This window comes from Nicotiana sylvestris, chromosome 3, assembly GCF_000393655.2.
Source record: "Nicotiana sylvestris chromosome 3, ASM39365v2, whole genome shotgun sequence".
NCBI classification, from domain to species: domain Eukaryota; kingdom Viridiplantae; phylum Streptophyta; class Magnoliopsida; order Solanales; family Solanaceae; genus Nicotiana; species Nicotiana sylvestris.
In genome coordinates this window covers 198,279,278-198,291,841 of record NC_091059.1, presented here as the reverse complement: position 1 = coordinate 198,291,841, position 12,564 = coordinate 198,279,278, and positions in this window count along the sequence as shown.

Sequence of the window (12,564 nt, the reverse complement as noted above, 5' to 3'; positions counted from 1 at the left end):
TGAGATTATAAGCATTATGCTATTTCAAACAAGTGATGAGAAAATTCGTGAAGGTGAGAGGGGAAGCAAGTCAAAGAAAATGAATTTTCATCCAAGTTTTACATGTTGGGATAACATATGGCCGAGCTAAAATACTTGGTAGTTATGGTACCATATAAGGTACCACATAACCATGATAGTAAGGTGTATAAGATATATGAAAAGTGAGTAATATTTTAAGTAAGTGAAAATAATTCTTAATTATGTGGATAATTGGTTAATTATTGAATAGTAGAAGATTATCAAACTAATCATAAGATTAATGGTTAATTAATGGATTTTGGATAAGGCTTGGACCACAAAAATGTGGCAGCCCTTGAATTTGGCAATAAAAGCCATTACATGACTCATAAGAGACATGGCAAGGTGTCCCCTTATTAGGTCATTTAGCAAGATTTACTTATCTTTAAGCCTTGAACATGAATCATACAAAATATAGGCTTTTTTAACATTCCTTAAGCGTTCTTCAACGTTGTCACTACCCCAAATACCGGTCGTGATGACGCCTATTATATTACTAGGCAAGCCAACTAATCAATGAATCACACCATTTTTCCTTTAACCATAATCCATTTTCTAACACAGGTTTTAAATACCAAATTTTATTATAAACGTTTAAAGCAACAGAAAAATATACGGAAGTCACATAAACAGTAAGCTACACAGCCCCATAATCTGGTGTCACGAGTCTAGAGCCTCTAATAGAAGTCTGAACAACCTACTACACAGTTAGTCTAGAAATGCGGAAAAGTAATAAGATAGAAGGGGGAAATCAGGGCTGCGGACGCCATGCAGCTACCTCGAAACTCCCGGTAAATACTGGATAATAGCTGAAGCTCTCACTCGGCCGCTCGGGTACTTGGATCTACTCACAAGGTGCAGGGAGTAACGTGAGTACGCCAACTCAGTAAGTAACTACAGTAAATAAAGACTGAAAGTAGTGACGAGCAGTTAAAAACTTATAACTGAAAATAGCAACAGAGTAATAGCTCAACTTTACTGTTTAAAACCAATTTCGTCATAAAATCCACACTTTCAGTTTAAAACTTGAAATCATATACTTAGAAGTATTTTTCCAACAGAGGCTTTGTTTTAAAGTAGAATGAAACAGTGAAAATAACATATCAGGGCCCCTCGGGCAAGGAATCACTCAAAATATGGCCCCTCGGGCAGCCTCTCAGTCACTCGTGACTCAACTCTCGTCACACAGTACTCACTCTCAGCACTCGGCTCATTTATAACCTCGTAATATTAGAATTATAGTAACGGCTGCGGCGTGCAGCCTGATCCATATATTTACAGTCGACTACGCTCACTGGGGTTGTGCAGACTTCAGAGGGGCTCCTACAGCCCAAACGTCATATCACTGCGGCGTGCAACCCGATCCAATATATATATATCGTCGCGGCGTGCAGCCTGATCCATATAAGTATCGCTGCGACATGCAGCCCGATCCATACACATATACATAAATATCCTCACAACTGGGTTCTACACCTCTCTCAGTCTTTAATCTCACAGCCTCTCGGGCACGTTTAGGGAACTCAGCCCAAACAGTCCTCACAAATTAGGAGTAGAGTAGTAAAACCAGCTTTAAACATTTAAGTAGGTAAAAATGACCGAGCATATGCTCGTCACCTAGCATGTGCGTCACCGCATTTATCAAATCAAGTCAAATATCGGGGTTTTTGTACCCTCAGTTTCAGATTTACAATGGTTACTTACCTCAAACCGATGAAAATACTACTCCGCGACGCCTTTGCCTCTCGAATCGGCCTCTACTCATGTCAAATCTATTCAAAATCAGAACGAATACGTCACAATATGCTAAGGGATCAAAGCCCAAGCGAGAACAACCGAAAATACCAAAAATCCTGAAATTAGCAAAACCCCGAGCCCCGGGCCCACTTCTTGAAACTCAGAAATTTTCCCATCATTAAATTCCTCATCTCCTCACGAGTTTATACATATCAACAACATCAAACTTGGAGTCCAAATGACCCCTTAAATCCCCATTTTAAGCCCTCTTAAACTCAAGCCCTAATCCTCCATTTTTAGTCCTTTAATTCCTTAAATTTCAGTCTTAATCCATGAAATATTACCATAGAAGTGTGCTTTAGGTCCAAAAATCCTTACCTTAACGAAGCCTCTTGCTTCCTCTCTTCAAAATCGCCCAAAAAGCTCTAAGGTCGAAGGCAACAAGGGTGAAATAACCCAAAATCACGAAATGAAATCATGAAATGAAATAACATATATGGTCTGCCCAGGCCTTCCCGCATCTGCGGACAAAAATCCACTTCTGTGGAATTCAATTAATGGACCAGAACCGCATCTGCGGCTCTACAGGTGTGAGACCTATACCGCGTCTGCGGTTCCAGACATTTCTTCCAAAACCGCTTCTGCGGTTCTTCTCCCGCATATGCGACACCGCACCTGCGGTCCCCAAACCGCAGGTGCGAAAACACCAGAACCAGCAAAATCTGAAGTTGCAATCAACATCAAACTTCTCCGATAACCACCCGAAATCATCCTGAGGCCCCCGGGACCTCAACCAAAAGCACAAACATCACCCAATACCTTATTCAAACTTGTTCTAATCATCAAAACACCTCAAACAACATCAAATTTACCAAATCACATTGAATTCAAGCCTAAGTTTCTAAAATCTTCCGAAATACGCTTTCGATCAAAAACCCAACCAAACTATGTACGATTGACCTGAAAATTTGCACACACATCCCAAATGACACAACGAAGCCACTGCAACTCTTGAGATTCTATTTCGACCCCTATATCAAAATCTCACCTACCAACCAGAAATTGCCAAAATATCAATTTCGCCAATTCAAGCCTAATTCTACTCCGGACCTCCAAAACCCATTCTGATCACACTCCTAAGTCATAATTCACCTTCCGAAGCTAACCAAACCATTAGAACTCACACCCGAGCCCTCCAACACATAAGTCAACATCCGTTTGACTTTTTCCAACTCAAACCTTCTTAAAAAACATTAAGTGTCTCAACCCTTACCAAAATCATTCCGGACTCGATCCGACCAACCCAATACCACAAAATACGGATAACAAAGCATAAAAGAAGCAAAAATAGGGGGAAACAGAGCGGTAACTCATGTGACGACTGGCCGGGTCATCACATCCTCCCCAACCAACTTAAACAAACGTTCGTCCTCGAACGAGTCAAGAAACATACCTGAAGCATCAAATAGGTGAGGATATCTACTCCGCATCTCCCGCTCAGTCTCCCAGGTAGCCTCCTCTAAGGGCCGACCTATCCACTGCACTTTCACTGAAGCTATATCCTTTGACCTTAACTTCCGAACCCGACGACCCAAAATAGCTACTAGCTCGAGATCAAAGGTCAGATCATCATCCAACTGAACTGTGCTGAAGTCCAAAAAATGAGACAGATCCCCAATATACTTTCAGAGCATAGAAACATGAAATATCGGATGCACACTCGACAAGATGGGTGGCAAATCAAGCTCATAAGCCATTTCCCAAATCCTTCGAAGCACCTCAAAAGGCCCAATGAACCGAGAACTCAATATCCCTTTCTTCCCAAATCTCATAACACCCTTCATTGGTGAAATTTTCAACAGAACCTTCTTGCCAACCATGTAGGACACATCTCGAACTTTCATATCAGCATAACTCGTTTGCCTCGACTGCGCTGTACGAAGCCTTTCCTGAATCACCTTCACCTTCTCCAAAGCATCCTGAACCAAATCAGTCCCCAATAGCCTAGCCTCACCGGGCTCGAACCAACCAACTAGAGATCTACACTGCCTCCCATACAAAGCCTCATATGAAGCCATATGAATACTCGACTGGTAACTATTGTTATAAGCAAACTCTGCAAGTGATAGAAACTCATCCCATGATCCTCCGAAATGAATAACATAAGCACGCAACATGTCCTCCAATATCTGAATAGTACGCTCGGACTGCCCGTCTGTCTGAGGATGAAAAGCTGTGCTCAACTCCACCTGAGTACCTAACTCTTTCTGCACGGCTCTCCAAAACTGCAAAGTGAAATGAGTACCTCTATCTAAAATGATAGAAACTGGAACACCATGCAAACGAACAATCTCCCGGATATAGATCCTTGCCAACCGCTCTGAAGAATAGGTAGTACACATAGGAGTGAAGTGCGCGGACTTGGTCAGCCAATCAACTATCACCCAAATAGCATCGAACTTCTTCAAAGTCCGTGGAAGTCCAACAACGAAGTCCATAGTGATCCTCTCCTACTTCCACTCAGGAATAACCATCTGCTGAAGTAAGCCACCCGGTCTCTAATGCTCATATTTCACCTGCTGACAATTGAGACACCGAGCCACAAATCCCACAATATCTTTCTTCATTCTTCTCCACTAATAGTGCTGCCTCAAATACTGATACATCTTCGTGACACCCGGATGAATAGAATACCGCGAGCTATGGGCCTTCTCCAGAATCAACTCCCGAAGCCCATCCACATTGGGCGCACAAATTTGGCCCTGCATCCTTAACACTCCATCATCACCAATGGTCACATCTCTAGCAATATCATGCTGAACTCTGTCTCTAAGGACAAGCAAATGCGGATCATCATACTGGTGCTCTCTGATGTGATCATATAAGGAAGACCGAGAAACCACACAAGCTAACACCCGACTGGGCTCCGAAACATCTAACCTCACAAACCGATTGGCCAAGGCCTAAACATCAACTGCAAGAGGTCTCTCCCCAACTGGAATATATGCCAAACTCCCCATACTCACTGCCTTTCGGCTCAAAGCATCAGCCACCACATTGGCCTTTCCTGGTTGGTACAATATAGTGATATCATAATCCTTAAGCAACTTCAACCATCTACGCTGCCTCAAATTAAGATCCTTTTGCTTGAAAAAATGTTGAAGACTGCAATGATCAGTGAACACCTCACAAGATACGCCATACAAGTAATGCCTCCAAATCTTCAATGCATGAACTATGGCAGCCAACTCCAAGTCATGAACGGGGTAGTTCTTCTCATGGGGCTTCAACTGACGAGAAGCATAAGCAATAACTCTACCCTCCTGCATCTATAGATAACTAATCCCAACTCTCAAAGCATCACAATACACGGTATATGAACCTGAAGTTGATGGCAAAACTAATATTGGAGTTGTGGTCAAAGCTGTCTTGAGCTTCTAAAATCACTCCTCACATTCGTCCGACCATACCAATGAAATACCCTTCTGAGTCAACTTGGTCAAGGACGATGCGATAGATGAGAATCCCTGAACAAACCGACGATAATAGCCTGCCAAACCAAGAAAGCTACAAATCTCTGTGGCTGAGGACGGTCTAGGCCAACTCTGAACCGCCTATATCTTCTTCGGATCAACTTGAATACCCTCGCTGGACACCACGTGCCCCAAGAAAGCCACTGAACTGAGCCAAAACTAACACTTGGAGAATTTTGCATAAAGTTTCTCCTCCTTCAATCTCTGCAACACAACTCTCAAATGCTCCGCGTGCTCCTCCTGACTACGTGAGTACACCAGAATATTATCAATGAAGACTATGAAGAATGAATCGAGATAAGGCCGAAATACGTTGTTCATCAAATGCATGAATGCTGCTGGGGCATTGGTCAACCCAAAAGACATCACCAAGAACTCATAATGGCCATATCGGGTCCTGAAAGCCGTCTTAAGAATATCTGAATCCCTGATCTTTGAATGGTGATAACTCGAATGGAGGTCAATCTTGGAGAACGCTCTCGCTCCCTAAAGCTGGTCAAATAAATCACCAATGCGAGGCAAAGGATACTTGTTCTTAGTTGTTACCTTTTTCAATTGCCTATAATAAATGCACATTCTCATTGTGCCATCCTTCTTCTTCACAAACAGAACCGGCGCGCCCCAAGGTGACATACAAGGCCGAATGAACCCCTTATCTAAGAGTTCCTGAAGCTGCTCTTTCAATTCCTTCAACTCCACTGGTGCCATACGATACGGCAGAATAGAAATGGGCTGAGTGCCCGACACCAAGTTAATACCAAAATCAATGTCCCTGCCCAGTGGCATGCCCGGCAGGTCTGCAGGAAACACATCGGGAAAATCCCTCACAACTGGGACAGAATCAATACTGGGAGTCTAAGCTCCGGCATCCCTTACAAATGCTAGATATGAGAGGCAACCCTTACCAACCATACGCTGGGCCTTCAAGAAAGAGATCACTCTACTAGGAACATAATCAGTCACACCACGCCACTCGATCCGCGGCACACCCGACATAGCCAAAGTGACTGTCTTAGCATGACAGTCTAGAATAGCACGACATGGAGATAACCAATAAATACCCAAAATGACATCGAAATCGACCATGCTCAATAGCAACAGATCCACTCGGGTCTCCAGACCCCCAATAGTCACCACACATGACCGGTACACACAGTCTACAACAATAGTATTGCCCACCGGGGTAGATACATGAATAGGTAAAGCAAGAAACTCCTGAGGCGTACCCAAATAACGAGAAAAATATGAGGACACATAAGAAAAAGTGGAACCGAGATCAAATAATATAGAGGCTCTCTGTGGAAGACTGAAACAATACCAGTAATAACAGCATCTGAAGCAATAACATCTGGCTTGCTTGGGATAGCATAGAAACGAGCCTGGCCACCGCCTGATCGACCTCCCACTCTGGGGCGACCCCTGGCTGCCTGACCCCCACCCTTATCTGGCTAGGCGGGTGGTGAAGTAACTGGAGCAGAAGTCGAGGGCTGACCCCTCTGCTGAGACTATCTATCCTGAAGATGAGGACACTGCCTCTTCATGTGGCCCATCTCGCCACACTCATAACAACTCCCCGGTGCTGGAAATGGGGACTGAAGGGAACCCCTGGCACCGGAGTGACCAGCAGAAGAACTGGTTTGGAAGAACCTTGGACTAACGGAGCACGAGACAAGCTCTGAGCTGGAAGGGCACTAAGTGATGACTGGCCCTACTGAGATCCATGATAACCATGACCCGAAGATGCTCCACGGTAACCTAGGCAAGCTAAATATGTCTTCCTAAAAGAACAGCCTCTGCCCTGCTGGAACTGACCCCTCGAAGGAACACTACTGAAGCTACCAGATCCCCGAGGCCTCTTGGCCTCCCGCTACTCTCACTCCTGCTGGCAAAACGACTCAATCTCACGGGTGATGTCAACAACCTCCTCGAAGGTAGCAACTGTCACCCTCTCTCTGGTCATGAGATCTAAAGCTGATATGTGAGGCCATTAATAAACCTCCTGATCCTCTCTTGATCCGTGGGAACCATCCAAACTGCATGTCGGGCTAACTTAGAGAACTGTATCTCATACTGCGTCACTGACATCTCCCCCTAACGTAGGTACTCAAACTGCCTGTGTAACTCCTCTCGGCATGACTACGGTACATACTTCTCCAGGAAGAGAACAGAGAACTGCTGCCAAGTAAAGGGCGTTGCACCAGCAGGCCTACGCCTCTCATACGCCTCCCACCAAGTGAAGGCAACCCAAGAAAACTGAAAGGTGGTAAATGCCACACCATTAGTCTCACGAATCCCTACTGTCCGAAGCATCCGCTTACACTTATTTAGAAAACTCTAGGCATCCTCGCCCTCTGCACCATTAAATGACGGATGCTGGAGCCTACCAAACCTCTCAAGTCGACGATGCCCATCATCCGACATAAGTGGTAACCGGTTGGGCCAGAGGTGCCCCCGGCGTCTGAAGTCCCTACACAACCTGCTCAGGTGTGTGAGCAGCGGGGGTCTGATTGCCTCCCCCGACCTGTGAAGTAGCCACTGCTGTAGTGGCTGAAACTGCCTGAGCCAGGCCAGTGCAAACTGAAAAGATCTGTGCCAAGGCCTCCTGAAGACCCGGAATCACGATGGGCACAACTGGTGCCTAAACTGGTGCTGCTGGAGCATCCATAGCTGGAGCCTGATCTTGAGCTAGGGCAGCTGGTGGATCTACATGTGTTGCCCTCGCTGCTCTGCCTCTTCCATGACCATGACCGTGTCCTCGGCCTCTGGTGGCCGCAGATGGTGGTACTGGGGGTCGTCCACCCCGACCAGTAGCGTGTGTCCTCACCATCTGTGAGAGAATAGAATAACAGGAGTTTAGTACTCAGACCAACAAGTTCGCACTGTGAGCACGTGATTTTTGCCCTATATATGAATAATTCCCAAAATTCCAACAAAATAATTTTTCCTTATTTTTACAATTTTTTTTGTGCATTTTGGTATCATTTTCTGATAATGGTTGCATTTTACTTGTGCATGTTAATTCATATAAAACACAAAAATATGCATTTGCATTTAGGATATAATTTTATATTTTTAGGATCAATTAGGGGTTAGTTTGTTTTAGAACCAAACATGAAAAATTACAAAATAGCTCACTTTCGCATTTTAATTGTTTTAATCGTAAATTTGGCATAAAATAGGTTTTTAATAATTTTAGAATTTAATTAGTTTAGTTTTGAAATATATTAGGACTTTATTTTAATTGTTACAATTTTATAAGATCAGAAAAAAATTACAAAATACAAATTGGATAAAAGAAATAAAAGAGAAAGAAAAAATAGAGTTTAAAAGGGGTGGCCTTTCAAAAGACTAATCTGCCATTTTATTGATCCAATTCCCTTAGCCCAATATCCATTTCCACCGGCCAAGCAACCCAGGCCCAATCCCTTACCCGGTCCTCCCCCCAGTAGATGAAACGACGTCGTTTCCCCAGCCCTTAATCGCGACCGTTGGATCTCATCAATCCAACGGTCCGGATCTCATCAATCCAACGGTCGGTCAAAACCCTAACACAAAATCTTGTGATTTTGGACTGTACTATCCTTAACCATGTGTTTATGGTGAAAACACATGGTTAGGGATGTTACGGGTCAAAAATCTGGAAAGATTCGGATGATAGCAATCGGCCTGGATTTCTTGTGCTTCAGTGAGCTTTGTTGTTTCCTTTTTACTTGCATAGTTACAGTTTTAGTTATAAGTTTTGATTTCATTAAGGTGTTCTGTTAATTTTACAATTTTGTTTTGTGTGTATTAGTATAGTTTAAATCTTCTTTGTTCCATGCTCCTTGATTAGTAAAGTATCTTCGCATTTGTAATTTAGATTGAGGCATGTGTCGTTTATTAGTTAATCACAATTTTAATTGTAGAATCGACATAGTTAATTAGTTTGGATTCAGTACCATTTTTTTTATATTGACTGATCCTGTTTTTTAAGTTGTCTGGGTTCGGGTGTTTGAACAATTGGGATTGGTTAGTTCAATTGGTTAATGTCTGACTTCTAATTAAGCAGTCCTAGTTAGTTTTGAATTAATTCAGGGAATTGGTTATAGCTGTTGAGAATATAGGTAGAATCAGTGATTTGGAGAAGCTTTCAGGGGTAGTTTATGCATAGAAAAGGGCAGTTTCTTTGAGAATAGTAATTTCAAAATAGGGGTAAGGGTAGTATAGGTATTTTAGGGGTAAAAAAGCATCCTAGGGCCTTCTAGAAGGGTATTTTAGTGTGAATTTCAGCCAACTTAGGATATTAGCTTGGGAAACAAGTCAAGAAATGAAGGACTAAACTGAAAATAGTGGAGGGACTAAAAGGAAAATCAAAAATCTGATTAACCCTTTTGGATCACCTATAAAAGGCATGAAGTGCCTTGAGGAAAATTTTTTTTTTTGGGGGGAGCCCTAAAGAATTCCACTAAAACATGTTCTTCAGTTCCCAGATCTGAAATTCTATTAGCTGAATTACAGCACTTTTCTTGGTTTAATTTCGAGTGGTTTCTAAAATCAAATAAGTCAAATTTGGAATCATTTATCTAGGATTTTAAAGGGTTGGTATGTCTGAATGTGTTTTGGGGTTGATTCATTGAGTTTGCCCTGCATTTCAACTCATTGCTGCTGAATTGTTGAACCTGGGTGGACTGAAATGCTCCTTCACTGACTATGGATGGGTTATTACCTTAGTTTCTGAGCTGCTGAACTGTTACTGCTGCTAATCTCCCCTTCTCTATTTACATTCCAATTTCCAAGTACACTTTCAAAATCACCTTGATGTAATCACAATTTGGGATAAAATGCAATCACCTTGGTCAATCTGTGTTCGTTGGATGTATATAGCTGTAATGAGTTGATTGATAAATGATTATACATATCTGATTCGTTTGGATTGAACTGTATTAAGGTTTGTTAATTCAAACCATTTTTAAACTGTTCAGACTGTTGCATTCCATGCTTATGTAATTGTAGCTTTCAGTTTTGTTTAAGCTTAGTAGTCTGCTGAAGTTAAATTTGCAAAGTTACAGTTGATTTTGAGTTCAATACACGTGATTGGTTTCAATTTTGGTTTTAATCTGAATTGCATATTCAATAGATTCGTACTGGGCCAATTTTCATTTGGGCCTGGGCGTATTAATAGGCAGCCAAGACCTGTTTTGGTTAGGTGATGATTTTAATTGGGCCTAAGTGCATTAAAAACCTAGGCAATTAGTTAAAACCAAAAGATGCCCCCAAGGGCTCAATCCCTGGGCTTTACAGATGCCTATCATTGGTTTAAAATTTTGGCATGCGTTAGGCCTAATGCTTGGAGCTGTAGGATTTTGAGCTCGCAGCATGTGAAACTACATGATTTGGGCCTTATGGGCTCAAGACCCATTTCTCTGCATTCTTCCTGGATATTTGAACTTGGATTCGAAAGTATGACCATAACCAATCCGGATTTTTAGGGACAAATTAAGTAGATAATAGTAGAATTATTTAAATGACTAAGTTTGGAAAGGTTGTTTAGCACATTCCACCGCCTTCCCCCCCAAAAAAAGAAATAATACGTTAGAATCTTTAGGCACGATTTAATTAAATCACTTTCTTAAAATTCGGGTGCGCATTGATGCGACCCAAATCCATATCTCGACAAAGTCAAAATGTGTGGACAACCATGGGTGCATTGATTGCGACGTGGTTCGAAATGCGTTTTCACGACGTCGTAATTCTTTTAAAATAAATAATGATAAAAAGCGGTTTACGAATAAAAGGCACATAAGCTAGCATGTATTAAAATCAGAAGAAATCAAATACAACAGTTAAGTGACCGTGCTAGAACCACGGAACCCGGGAATGCCTAACACCTTCTCCCGGGTTAACAGAATTCCTTACTCGAATTTCTGGTTCGCAGACTGTAACAGAGTCATATTTTTCCTCGGTTCGGGATTCAACCGGTGACTTGGGACACCATTAATCTCCCAAGTGGCGACTCTGAATAATTAATAACTAAATCCCGTTTCGATTGTCCTTTAATTGGAAAAACTCCTTTATGCCCTTACGGATGTAGTGTAAAAAGGAGGTGTGACAGCTCTGGCGACTCTGCTGGGGACATCGAACCCAGAATCTCTGGTTCAGGGTTCAGAATTCGAGCTTAGATAAATTGTTGTATTTAATTGTATCTGATTTTCCTACATGTTTTGTGTTGAATGTGCTAAATGTTACCGCTTTGATATTATCTGAACTGTATATAAATTGTGCCGACACCCTTCTCTCTTCACCTCCGGGGATGTGCTTACTGGTTGAGACTCCCTATTCTGTTAGTGTCATACCTTGAAATAAGAAAGAGGCCGAACAAGTTACGAAGCCGGATGGCCTTTTGGTTCCCGGTAAGTTGCCCCCTCCTCGACTCGAGTTGTCCGCTCGGGTACACAGTCTAGAACACTGACCCAGGTTTTGAACATAGAATAACGTGACTTCATGCCGGATCCCTAGTAGGAACGCTTATTTACATCACGTTGCATTTGACTTAGGGGACTCAACACAGGGGTTGGGTCCGTCTAGGACTAGCAACCTGAAATAAAAAGACCATCCTGATGCATTCTCTTGTGTTGTGCATTTATTTGTTTCGAACCTGCATGTTGACCAGTTTTCGCATCTCGGAAATGTCGGAAAATTGAGGGAAAAGGGAAAAAAAGGAAAAGGATAAATAACAGTTAGGGAGTTAATTGATTATCCTAGAAAAACCCAATGCCCAAACACTGTCGAAACTTCGCCGAAATTTTGAGAAAATGGAAAAAGGAAAATGCGTTATTTCTAATAGTCTATTTTACTAAAAGCAAAAGAAAATAGGAAAAAGAGTCTTTTATTTTTGAAAGTGTTTGTTGAAAAAGAAAAAAAAAAGTCTTTTATTCTTAGTTTGAAAAAATAGATTGTTTATTGTTTGTTGGAAAAGAAAAATGAAAATGAAAAAAAAATTGTTTTAAAATAGTTCGGTTAATTGTCCGAACTACGCCGGTTTGATTCTCACAGGGTGTGTGATACGTAGGCAACCCTCATCGGGTCCAACCTTTCCTTTGCAAAAAATAGCCAAAAAAAATGTCAAAATTTTTATTTTTCGTCATAACAAAGTTGGGTGATGCTGTTTTGTCAAAAATAGCCAAATGTTCCAAACGGAACGCTGGGAGGCTGACTTTGCAAAAACGGCCATCTTGGTCAATTTTGATGTGTGACC